The following is a 12048-nucleotide window of genomic DNA, read 5'->3' as shown; positions in this document are numbered from 1 at the left end:
CAAGAAAGGAAATACTATATAACAACGGTCCATAATATACAGTTCGACAACGAGGGAGCTAACACAAGTCGAATAATCCCAAATAAGAACAAGTCAACTAAAATATAGGATATCTAACTTCTTTTAAGGTTGGAAAATTAGGAAAGAGATACAACAAATTCAGCTAAGAAGAAGCAGCGGAAAGATAACCATAACCTCAATTAAGGCTAAACAATTACAGAAGAGATAGTAGTAATTTCAAATAAAGATAAGCAGTTAGGAAAAAGATAACATGGTAATAGAAAGGTAACAATTTCAGTTAAGGCACATATGAATCAAATAAGCAATAAGAGTGAATCATGAAGCAATTAATTCTAATTAAGCAGGTAGAGGTGAAACTAGTAATTAAGAAGCGTAATCATAACAAGAATAACTACACGTTCAGTGAATATAAGGGCCTAAGAACCCTAAAAGGCCAATTTATTTTTCACAAATAAGTTTGAGCACGTACTCGTCACCTCGCGTACGCAGACTACAATTAGCATAGAAGACTCAAATCCTAAGGGGTAGTTCCCCCACATAAAGTTAGGCAAGATATTTACCTCGAGAAAGACAAACTAATACTCTAAAATGAACTTCTCGGGTGAAATGACCTCCGGACAGCTCAAATCTAACCAAAATAACTACAAAGCACAAATAAAATTCATAAGAAATTATTCCGGATCATAAAGACTCAATCTTTATCAAAATCTAAAAATTGACCCAAAAGTCGACCCCCGGGCCCGCACCTCAGAACCCGACAAATTTCATCAAACCCGAACACCTATTGCAATATGAGTTTGACCATACTAAAATTATCAAATTTTGATACCATTTCGTCCCTCAAATCATGATTTTTCATTTTGAAAACTTTCTTAAAAACAAACTACCATTTTCCTCAACTCAAAACACAAATTAAATAATAAAAATAAAAATAAAATCATGAAATATATTAAATTCTAGGTGAAGAACACTTACCCAATTGCTTTGCTTGAAAAACCCATAAGGAAGCTCCCAAAACCGAAGTCTAAAATTCAAAAAAATGAAGAAAACCCTCGACTTAAATGATTCGGCCAGGATTTCCGCATCTGCGGACAAGGAGGCGCACCTGCACACACACATTTGCGAGAAAGGGTCTGCATCTGCCAACACAGTTAGCCAGGCCTGGAACCGCATTTGCGGATTTACAGCCGCACCAGCGGCACCGCAGAAGCGAAAGGGGAAACGCAGAAGCGAGCTTCTTCGCAGGTGCGACTGCTGGACCGCAAAAGTGGCCTTCGCACCTGCGTGCCAGCCTCCGCAGAATCGAGCGAGCTCCCACGCCCTTTTGATCGTAGAAGCGATCAGACTCACGTATGAGCGGAGCCGCACCTGCGCTCCGAAGTGTTGCAGGTGCGAAAATACCATAACCAGACCTGTTCAAAACTATAAAAATCATCTGAAACTCGTCTGAAACACACCTGGGGGCCCCGGGACCCCGTCCAAGCATACCAACAAGTTCCATAATCTAATACAGACTCGTTAGAGGTCTCAAATCATATCAAACAATGCTGAAACTACAAATCGCACCATGAATCAAACTTATGAACTTTCAAATCTTCCAACTTCTAAAACTCGCGCCGAAACATATCAAACCAACCCGGAATGACGTCAAATTTTGCAGGCAAGTCCCAAATAACATAACGAAGTTGTTTCAATTCTCAGAATCACATTCCAACCCCGATATCGTCCAAGTCAACTATTGATCAAACCTCTCAGTCTTCAAAACTTTAACTTTTTCAACTTTCGCTGAAATGCTCCAAATTACCCTACGAACCTCCAAATCCAAATCCGGACGCACGCCTAAGTCCAAAATCACCATACGAAGCTGTTAAAATCATCCAAAACCCATTCTAGAGCCGTTTACTCAAAAGTCAAATTCCGGTCAACTCTTACCACTTAAGCTTCCAAAACTTGAATCCTTCTTCCGATTTGACTCTAAATCATCCGGTAACTGAATTTGACCACGCACGCAAGTCAATACTCATAATACGGAGCTGATCAGGACCTTACACCGCCGAACGGGACTTAAATTCTCAAAACTATCGGCCGGGTCGTTACAAGAATTGAGCTATGGGCCTTAAGAGCCAACTATCGATAATGTTTATAGGACCTACGGGTCATACAATTTAAAGAATAATATTTTGGGAGGACCATAGTTATTATCGTTTATGCATACCATATATTGTCCATATATATATATATATATATATATATATGTGTGTGTGTGTGTGTGTGTGTGTGAGAAGTCCATTACTTCAACCAATACGAATTCAACGTTAGTAGGCACACCAACTAAGGGACAAAACGCTCTCCTATCAAAAAGATTTCTATTCCCATACATGAACCCCAAGATCTCGATTTAAGGGCAGAAGGATCCCGACCATCAATCACAGACTCCTCGATTGGGGGTATATATATATATAGTTAGTTAGCTCTTTGTGATCAAGGAACAGGGTATGACTTGTTGTGACACATGCATTTTCAAGACACAAGACAAGTCTCAGCTTCTTCAAGAGAAGAACAAATGAAGCTAACCATAACTAATCTACAAGGTTTACACGATCCACAAGTCTGAGAACAATCTACCATCTTGAACCTGCTATTTCCTTTCGGAAACAACCTATCTACCTCTCGGGGTAGGAGTAAGGTCTGCGTACATACTACCTTCCCCAGATCCTACACGTGGGATATTACTGGGTTATTGTTGTAGTTGTTATTGAACCTGTTGCCAGAGTATCTAATTTCGGGCCTTAGGATTTCCTTTTTCTTGCTAGTCAGTGTTGGACTGTTGGTGGCTCATGTCTCTGATCATCTATAAACAAAAGAAAAATTTGAGCTTCATAATCACAAAGCTTATGTGATAAGAAAATGCAATTTAATGTACTCTCGTGATTTAATTAATTTAAAAATGAACATGATCTATTTCTTAAGCGGATGGTCTATCGGAAACAACCTCTCTACTTTCATAAGGTAGGGGTAAGGTTTGTGTATGCACTATCCTCCCCATACCCTACTTGTAGAATTACACTGGGTTTGTTGTTGTTGTACAAATGAACACGAGCTAGTAGTCCAGTACAACAACAACAAAAAAACTAGTGTAATCCTACAAGTAGGGTCTGAGAAGGGAGACAGGAGCTAGTAAAATTTGTAAAAACTATTTGATAATGAATTGAGTGAGAGGGAGATAAGGAACTTAAGTTCTTGGTAATCTCATATTTTTATGATAAGTATATATTAACTTGTAACTAACTTGTTATAATAGGTTAAACTATTTACATTATCAATATATATAACTTAAAATCAACAAATAAAATGTGTAGAAAATATTAGAAAGCGAATCATTAGCTTGCGAATATGCCTGGCATTAGCTTGTTAAGTAGGTAGTGAGTGTTAGTTAGTTATTTAGCTAGTTGTCCAATCATGTAGTGACAGTTGTAAGTTAAGAAGTTAGTAGTCGGTTAGTTGTGTATATAACAGAGTATGTACTCCTCTTGTTGGTTAACTGAAAATCAATAGAACAGTAGAATTCTATTTTCCTTCTTCCTTCTTCCTTGAGCTTCTATGCGACAATAGTGATCTCAATCACTTAACATGGTATCAGAGCCGACGTAATTAATCCAAGCTGCGTCGTTCTCGCAAATATCAAGCTCAATCGAACAACTTCACAGTTGATACAACTCAATTCTTCATTCATTTCTGCATGTTATCAATTCATTCGAGTTAGGGTGTGAACTGTCTTTGAACAACATAATCTCTATTTCTAGTGAATCAATTCACTAAGTTTGATTTGATCATTAATGGAAACTGAAGAAAATAGCTCACTTAGGGGTTCAGACACAGCTAATTTGAACACTAGACTTCCAAAGGGATTCACAGCTTTTGTGGTCATCGATCAACATCATCCATTGTTCTTTCAGCCATGCGATACTCCAGGTAGCTCTCTGATCTCAATTAAGCTAAACGGGCATGAGAATTATGCCATATGGTAGCTCTATGCGAGTTAGTCTACTTAGCAAGATCAAGTTAGGGTTTGTTGATGATAGATACACTAAGGATAAATTTCCCCCTTCTTTACATGAACTGTGGAGAAAATGTAATGCCATAATCTTGTCATGGATCATGAACTTTGTTAGTAATGAGTTGCTATGTGGCATGGTATATGCATATAGTGCACAGAAGGTGTGGGCTTATCTTAGAGAAAGTTTTGACAGAGTAAATGGATCCAGAATTCTGTTTTTGCACAGACAAATTGCTATTCTATATCAGGGCATTTCATCAGTGTCAGTATATTTCTCAAAGATGAAGGAGCTTTGGGCAGAGTTTGATGCACTAATGCCTTGTCCTGGTTGTGGCTGTGAGGAGTCAAAGAGATATGCAGAATACTTTAGCAATAACAGGCTGTTGCAATTTTTGATGGGCATGAATGAGATTTATTCTCAATCTAGCAACCAGATTATGATGATGAGTCCTACTCCAACTATAAACAAAGCCTTCTCTATGATTATAGCAGAAGAGAGTAGAAGATCTGTGGTCAACTTTGCTCAAACTTCTGCGGTAAATGAGGGAGTAGCTATGTTTAGTAAAAAAGGAACTCCTCAAGCTTCCACTAGCTATAAGCCTAAGAAGAATAATTTGTTTTGTGACTACTGCAACTACAAGGGTCACACGAGGTATACTTGCTATAAACTTCATGGTTATCCTGTAGACTTCAAGCCAAAAAGAAAGACTAGACCTAACAATGTTCCTCAATACACAAGGGCTCAGATTAGTATTGGTTCTAGTAATGGAGGCTTTGAGGCTGCGGCTAATTGTGCAGGACATTCTCAGCTGAGTAACCTTGCTTCCACTAGTCAGGGTGGTCAAAGAGTAATTGCAGGAGTGCCTCAGTTTACAGTTGATCAGTACAATAAGATATTGCATCTGTTAGGCAAGTCTAGTGTCACTTCTACAAGCCAAGGTGATCAACCAAGTAATGCTATGTCTACGGGTATGATCTCACCCTTTATAGTTACTGGAGCTGATATTAGGTTGATAGTCAATACAAGTGCTTCTAATCACATGGTAAAGAGTCTTAAAGTTATAGAAGAATCTAAGACTATTGATGAATCCAATATTGGAAAAGTACACCTGCCTACAGGAAGAATAGCAAGTGTAAGGCATATAGGATCTGCTAGTGTTCAACAAGGCCAGAAAATTACCAATATGTTACACATACCAGGCTTCAAATACAACCTCTTGTCTGTTTCAAAATTAACAAAGGAGCTTAGGTGATTAGCTTTATTCTATCCTAACTTCTACCTTTTCCAGAATCTCTTCAATGAAAAAGTGAAGGGGATTGGTAAAGAGGACGAAGGTCTCTACATCTACATATCAGACAACAAAAAACAAGCAAGTGGAGGAGAAAATAACAAGTCAGATGTTGGAAGATCCTTTGTAAATACAATAAAGGATGATAGATCAAATGTGTCTCTGTGGCATAGGAGGTTAGATCAAATGCCAATTGATTTTATGAGGTTGCTAAGTTGTTTTCAACATTTAAAGTGCAATAGTGAGACTAAGCAATGTACTATATGTCCTCTTGCTAAGCAAACAAGACTTTTATTTCCTCTTAGTACTTTTGTTGCTACTACTTGTTTTCATTTGCTTCATACTGATGTTTCGGGCCCCTTGTGATGTTTGGATGCCGCAACTGCAATCACTGACCTGACAGTCACCATTTTGGCTAAAGAGTTTGCAAGCCAGTGGGGGTCTCACAAGGTTTACAAACACCATAGATCACTGTATGGCCTGAAGCAGGCACCTAGGCAATGGAACAGGAAATTGACTGATGCCCTGCTTCAGTTGGGCTTCACTCAAAGTCATTTTGATTACTTCCTATCTACAAAGAAGATCAAAGGTGAGCTTGTTGTTGTATTAGTCTATGTAGATGATCTGATCATTAGTGGGAGCAACCTGGATCTGATTACTCAGACTAGAAATGATCTGAAACTTAGGTTCAAAATGAAGGATCTAGGAGAACTTAAGTTCTTTCTAGGAATAGAATTTGCAAGATCCAAAAGTGAAATTGTTATGAGTCAAAAAAAATATGCTCTGGAGCCGATATCTTAAATGAGACTTGCAGGTGCTAAACTTGCTGGAACACCTCTAGAGACAAACTTGAAGCTTACTTTTGTTGAGTATGATACTGTTGTAGGATCACCTGAGTGTGAAGACAAGTTGTTTGATGATATAGGTTCATATCAAAGATTGGTGGGGAGGCTATTATATCTTAAGATGACCAGAGTGGTTATAGTATTTGTAGTACAAGTACTAAGTCAATTTATACACAAGACCAAGCAGTCTTACTGGGAAGCAGCCTTGAGTGTTATTAAGTATGTCAAAACCTCTCCGGGTCTTAGTCTATTGATGCCTTCAGAAGGATCAGATAATCTTGAAGCCTATTGTGACTCAGACTGGGGAGGGTGCTTACAGACCAGAAAATCAATAACAGGCTACCCAGTGAATTTTGGTAATGCCTTGATCTCGTGAAAATCTAAGAAACAGGATATAGTTGCAAGGAGTTTTGCTGAAGCTGAATTCAGAAGTATGGCTTCTACAGTTTCTAAGATAACTTAGCTTACAGGACTTTTCAAAGAGTTAGGAGTTGGTGTAAATCTGCCAGTTGATCTTCTCTGTGACAGCAAAGATGCAATCCAAATTGTAGCTAATCCAATCTTTCACGAGAGGACCAAACATATAGAAATTGATTATCATTTTGTACGAGAGAAAATCATAAAAGGTGTTGTTAAAACTCATCATATTACTGCAAAAGAGCAGCACGTCGATCTTCTCACCCAGAGCTTAGGAAGACTACAACATGATCACTTAATGTCCAAGCTGGCATTGAAGGATATCTTCAAACCATCAGCTTAAGGGAGGGTGTTAAGTAGGTAGTTAGTGTTAGTTAGTTAGTTAGTTAGTTAGTTAGCCAGTTATCCAATCATGTAGTGACAGTTGTAAGTTAAGAAGTTAGTAGTCAGTTAGTTGTGTATATAACCGAGTATGTACTCCTCTTGTTGGTTAACTGAAAATCAATGGAACAATAGAATTTCATTTTCCTTCTTCCTTCGTCCTTGAGCTTATATGCAACAATGGTTATCTCAATCACTTAACATAATTCATGACAATTGGGAGGAAAACAAGAACAATGATAATAGTTGCAGTGTACTTGGAACTTCTCATCGCCTTAGTTTTTTACTTTTCTCTTCTTCTTCTTAGCTTTTTTATCACCTTTGTTGTTTAATAGTTGTTAGAAAAAACAAGAATGGTTTGTTGAAGCAAAAGGGAAGAAATGCATGATTATTTAAAAGGGAGCTAAAAGATGGCAGAATTGAAGCAAATCATAGGCAAGAGTGTGAGATAGCAATAAGGTCACATGAAAAAGGCAGATTCACACACTCATAGGGCTTGAACCCTGTGAACTAATTTGTTGATCGATTGCATGTATGGTCTTCAGAGTTGATACAGTTCAGTCGCCTACGATGTGAAAAAAATTAGGAAATGGGGTTTCTCTAATCGCAATTGTTTCTTTGATTACACTGAAATTGAGCAACCAAATGTGCACAGAAATTATAATCCAAAATTAAGTACTCCTTCCAGACCATAATTCTTGTATCCTTTGGCTTCCAAGAATTGATCTTTAAACAAGATTATTAAATGTGGTTATGTATTTAGCCTTAATTTATGCAGTTAGCTTTTTCTATACAATTAGCTTTTTCTAATTTTTAAATGTTTAGATCTTATTTTCAAAAACTAAAACCAAAAAAAGAGATTAATAATTCGACCGTCTGCACCCTGCAGACAAGTTGGCGGGGAATTACATGTGATTCTGTGTTAAAGGTTGCACCCTTTTATATTTTATTGTAATTTTTCTTATAGCAATGAGCACGAACAGAAGTCCCTCTATTTTAATTTACATAATGGTAGCTAATTAGAAAAAGAATAAATTACTACTCGTCTGTTTCAATGGGTAATTTAATGGGTAATTTAGTAAAATAGTAACTATAACCTGCTATACTGTCAAATTTCTTTATAACAGTCTCATTTGTTCTGATATATTTTGGCAGCTATAGTAAAGTGTTGTTATAGATGACATATATTATAACATAACATAAAGCTTAGTTTTGAAAAAACTTGACTTTTATAGTGAATGACTGTTATATAGAAATATTATTATAGAGAGGTCTGACTGTATAAGGTTAAACTACATTGATGTACACGAGCATAGGGAGTCTATACTCAAGCGTTCCACTAGGCCCTGACATGATAGGTGAGGAGTCATTCTTGATCTTCTTTTTTTTGGGCTACAACTTTGCTCTACCACTGAGCTACTGAGGAACAACAGGAGATTCGATCTCATAGAGTTCAATTCCCGTTCCCAACCCATGACCAATATAAGCTCGAAGCTTCCTTCGTATCTCCCAGAACTTCTTCATATCTTCCCTCCAGCAAATAAGGCGGAGTGGGCAAGGCAGAGAAAACAAGAAAACACAAGCTCAAACTTCAGCGTTTCCATTACTTGCGGAAGTAAAGGAAGCATTTCCAGTGAATAAGCACTAGAATCTCCTTCCTTCCTATTATTCTGGAAGTTCTTCTCAGATACAAGGAAATGATTCACTAGCTTAGGCTCTAACCACGTGCATGTTGAAGAATGAGCATGCGACCAGTAGTGAAAGAGAACCTGACTTGCTTAGCAACCAAAGCTAGCTTACTAAGGAAAAATCTGTTAATGGAAGACCATTTTTTGCCGGGCCGAGTATAAAATTTAAATCTATTTGAAAATTATTTTGATTGCGGCCAGGGGCGGAGACACATTGATCGAAGCGATGTCATATGACATCGCTTCGTCGACAAATTTTATAATTATATATGTAGATAATATTCAACATAAACGGTGAATTAATAGAGAAAAAATGACACTGGTTAACAACAGACCTCCTCTGGCTCGATGGTAACCGATGTTGTTTCTTGTTGAAGGACATGGGTTCGAACTCGTTTGGATTACTAAAATTTAAATTTTTAGATTTTTCGCCCTTTCTTTTAGAATTGGAGCTAACAAAAATGATCCTTCGACTCTTTTCCCCAAAAAAGTGAACCTAAATCAGACATCATCCATTCATTAAAGATTCCTATCAAAATATATTCAATAACGCCTCGAATCTCCCATTCCTTTCCCAATGACTCTATTATGGATAGGGGAAAGAAAGAATTAGTAATATCTTTAATGAGTACTCTATTATAAATACATTTCAAAATCTTGAATTGTGTTTGATTTATTTATTCGTTCATTTATTTTTTAAATATCGCCACCGCTTATGAAAAATTCTGCGTACACCCCTAATTGCGGCACAAAAATTTTATTGTGACAAAGAAAGCTTATTTAGCGTAAAGGTTTAAATGGTGAATGGAAGTGGATTGTCAATGTTTATGGACTAGCAAGTTAGCTTTAAATGCACAGTGCAGATTGGTACGTAAATTATTGTAGCATGTAGGGGTGGCATGTGGGCCGGATCCGGTTCTAAGTGGGTTTCGCGGGCCCGGTCCTAAGTGGGCCGGTTCTAAGCGGTTCCGGGCTTCGCGGGCTTCTTGTTGGAAACAGTCCGGGACCGGGACCACGAACTAGCGGTCCCGTGTTAAGTGGGCCGGTCCCGGGCCCAAGTGAGCCCAACGAAAACTTTCTATTTTTAAAATTATTTTTATACAAGTTAGAGAAAAAAATGATAATAAAAATATCTAAGGCAATTCCTAGTAAATTATATTATAGAATTGTCACCTAAATTTTTTAATTCAAATTTAAAGACAAAAATATTGTAAAGAGATATTCAAAGCAATGCGTTATAATATATATACTATACTATACTATATATACATCTTAAGATATATAAGTTATATTCGATTTACTATATATACATCTTAAGATTTATACATTAATATTCGATTTATATACTATATATACATCTTAAGATATATATATATATATCTCTCTCTCTCTCTCTCTCTCTCTCTCTCTCTCTCTCTCTCTCTCTCTCTCTCTCTATATATATATATATATATATATATATATATATATATATATACACACACTATACTATATATACATCTTATATATATATCTTACTATATTAAGATGTATATATAGTATATCGTAAGATGTATACTATCGAATATGACTTATATACTATGTATATATATATATATATATATATATATATATATATATATATATAGAGAGAGAGAGAGAGAGAGAGAGAGAGAGAGAGAGAGAGAGAGAGTATAGTATATACTATATTATACTATATGTATAGCTTAAGGTATATAAAAAGATAAAAATATTGTAAAGAGATATTCAAAGCAATGCGTTATATTTTTATTATAGCATTAAAAAATCATGATAATATCTTTCTTAGTCTTCCTCCCCCTATGGAATGAGCACAACAAGGTGTTAATACCACCATTGAGAAGAAAAAGAAACTAATCAAGATGTGCCAAAATACAAGTTACATATTAATTTACATGGTATCTCTTACAAATTTCATAAATCCTTCAAGGTCCGAAGGAATTTCCGTTGGTGGTGGCGGAAATGAAGCTTGGTCATCACTGCTTCTAGGCGAAGCATCATCCTCTGCAAGTTCAGCTAGCATTTCTTCATAAGCTTCGTCTACCTCTAGTTGTGATTCAGCAAGTCCAAAATTTCTTCTTTCCGAACAAATCCAATCTCTGAAAAGTACCGCTCTTTGATGCCACTGTTGAAGTTTGAATAGTTAAAATGTCTCGGGCCATCCTTGAAAGAATCGGAAAGTATTTTTCTTTGTCCTTCCACCATTCCAAAATATTAAAGGAGCCGTCGGGATTCACTTCCTCAATTCCCTGTGACAAATAAACTTCAAGCTCATTTAGTTGTGAAAAATCACTAGTACTAGAACCTTGAGAACCCTTGAACCCTGCCCAAGCACTAAGTGCTCTTACTCCCGCAGTTCTTTTAGATGATTGAGAACTAGAAGAAGAAGGAGTTGGAACATTTGATCTAGCATGATCTAATGCAACTTGATAAGCATTATAAATAGTTTGAACATTTATTTTAATTGAGGCTATTGCGTCCGCAAGTGTAGACAACTCCTCATCTTCAAGTGCTAAACCATTATAAACAATTTCATACCAAAATTGAGGACCTCCTAATTTCATAGTAGGATTTAACAATGCAGCAACACCATAAATAGGGAGAATAGGGAAAAAATATTTTTTAAATTTTTTTCTCATAGAATCAATAGCAAGTTGATAAATTTCTCCACCCTCTGAAAAATGATCAAACAAATTTGCAAGTTCTGCAATATAAACTAAACAGTTAGAAATAGTAGGATAATATTGCCCAGAAAATTCATTTGTAGCAATATGAATTTTTTCTAAAAAATCTACAAGCATTTTAACATTAGCCCAATCCGCATTTGTAAGGTGCTCATCATCATCACTTACATGAGCATTAAACGTTGAGTTTATGGGGTTTCTATATTCATATGCAATAACTAAACTTTCATACATGTAATTCCATCTAGTTGGACAAGGTTTAGGAACCTTTCTGTCTCTTAGGCCAAATTCATCGCATCTTTTAAAATATTCTCTAAGTCTACTTCTATGGTTTGAATAAAAAAGCCAATTAAGAGCCATTTTAACCTTTTCAATTTCAACATTTAAAATTCGCATACTATCACCCACAATTAAATGGTAAATATGATAAATACATCTAACATAAAAAATATTACTAAATGCAGGATCCATTTTATAAGCAAGGCTACAATATTTGTGTTACTAGTAGCATTATCCATTGAAACTGACATTATTTTATCACTAATACAAAAATATCTACAAATATCCGTAATCGTGCTAGAAATAAACTGCCCTGTGTGACGTGAATTAATTATTCTATAAGCAATAATGCGCTTTTGCATTATCCAA

At 36.3% G+C, this 12048-nt stretch overlaps 1 pseudogene; it reads right to left on the bottom strand.

The window, feature by feature from the left end:
• Window positions 1-2502: 2502 nt before the first annotated feature.
• Window positions 2503-7558, bottom strand: LOC142175323 (uncharacterized; annotated as a pseudogene).
• Window positions 7559-12048: the final 4490 nt, after the last annotated feature.

The sequence above is a fragment of the Nicotiana tabacum genome, chromosome 21 (assembly GCF_000715075.1).
Source record: "Nicotiana tabacum cultivar K326 chromosome 21, ASM71507v2, whole genome shotgun sequence".
Classification (NCBI taxonomy): Eukaryota; Viridiplantae; Streptophyta; class Magnoliopsida; order Solanales; family Solanaceae; genus Nicotiana; species Nicotiana tabacum.
Note: the sequence above shows the minus strand (reverse complement) of the source record. Positions and strands in the feature narration are given on the sequence as shown.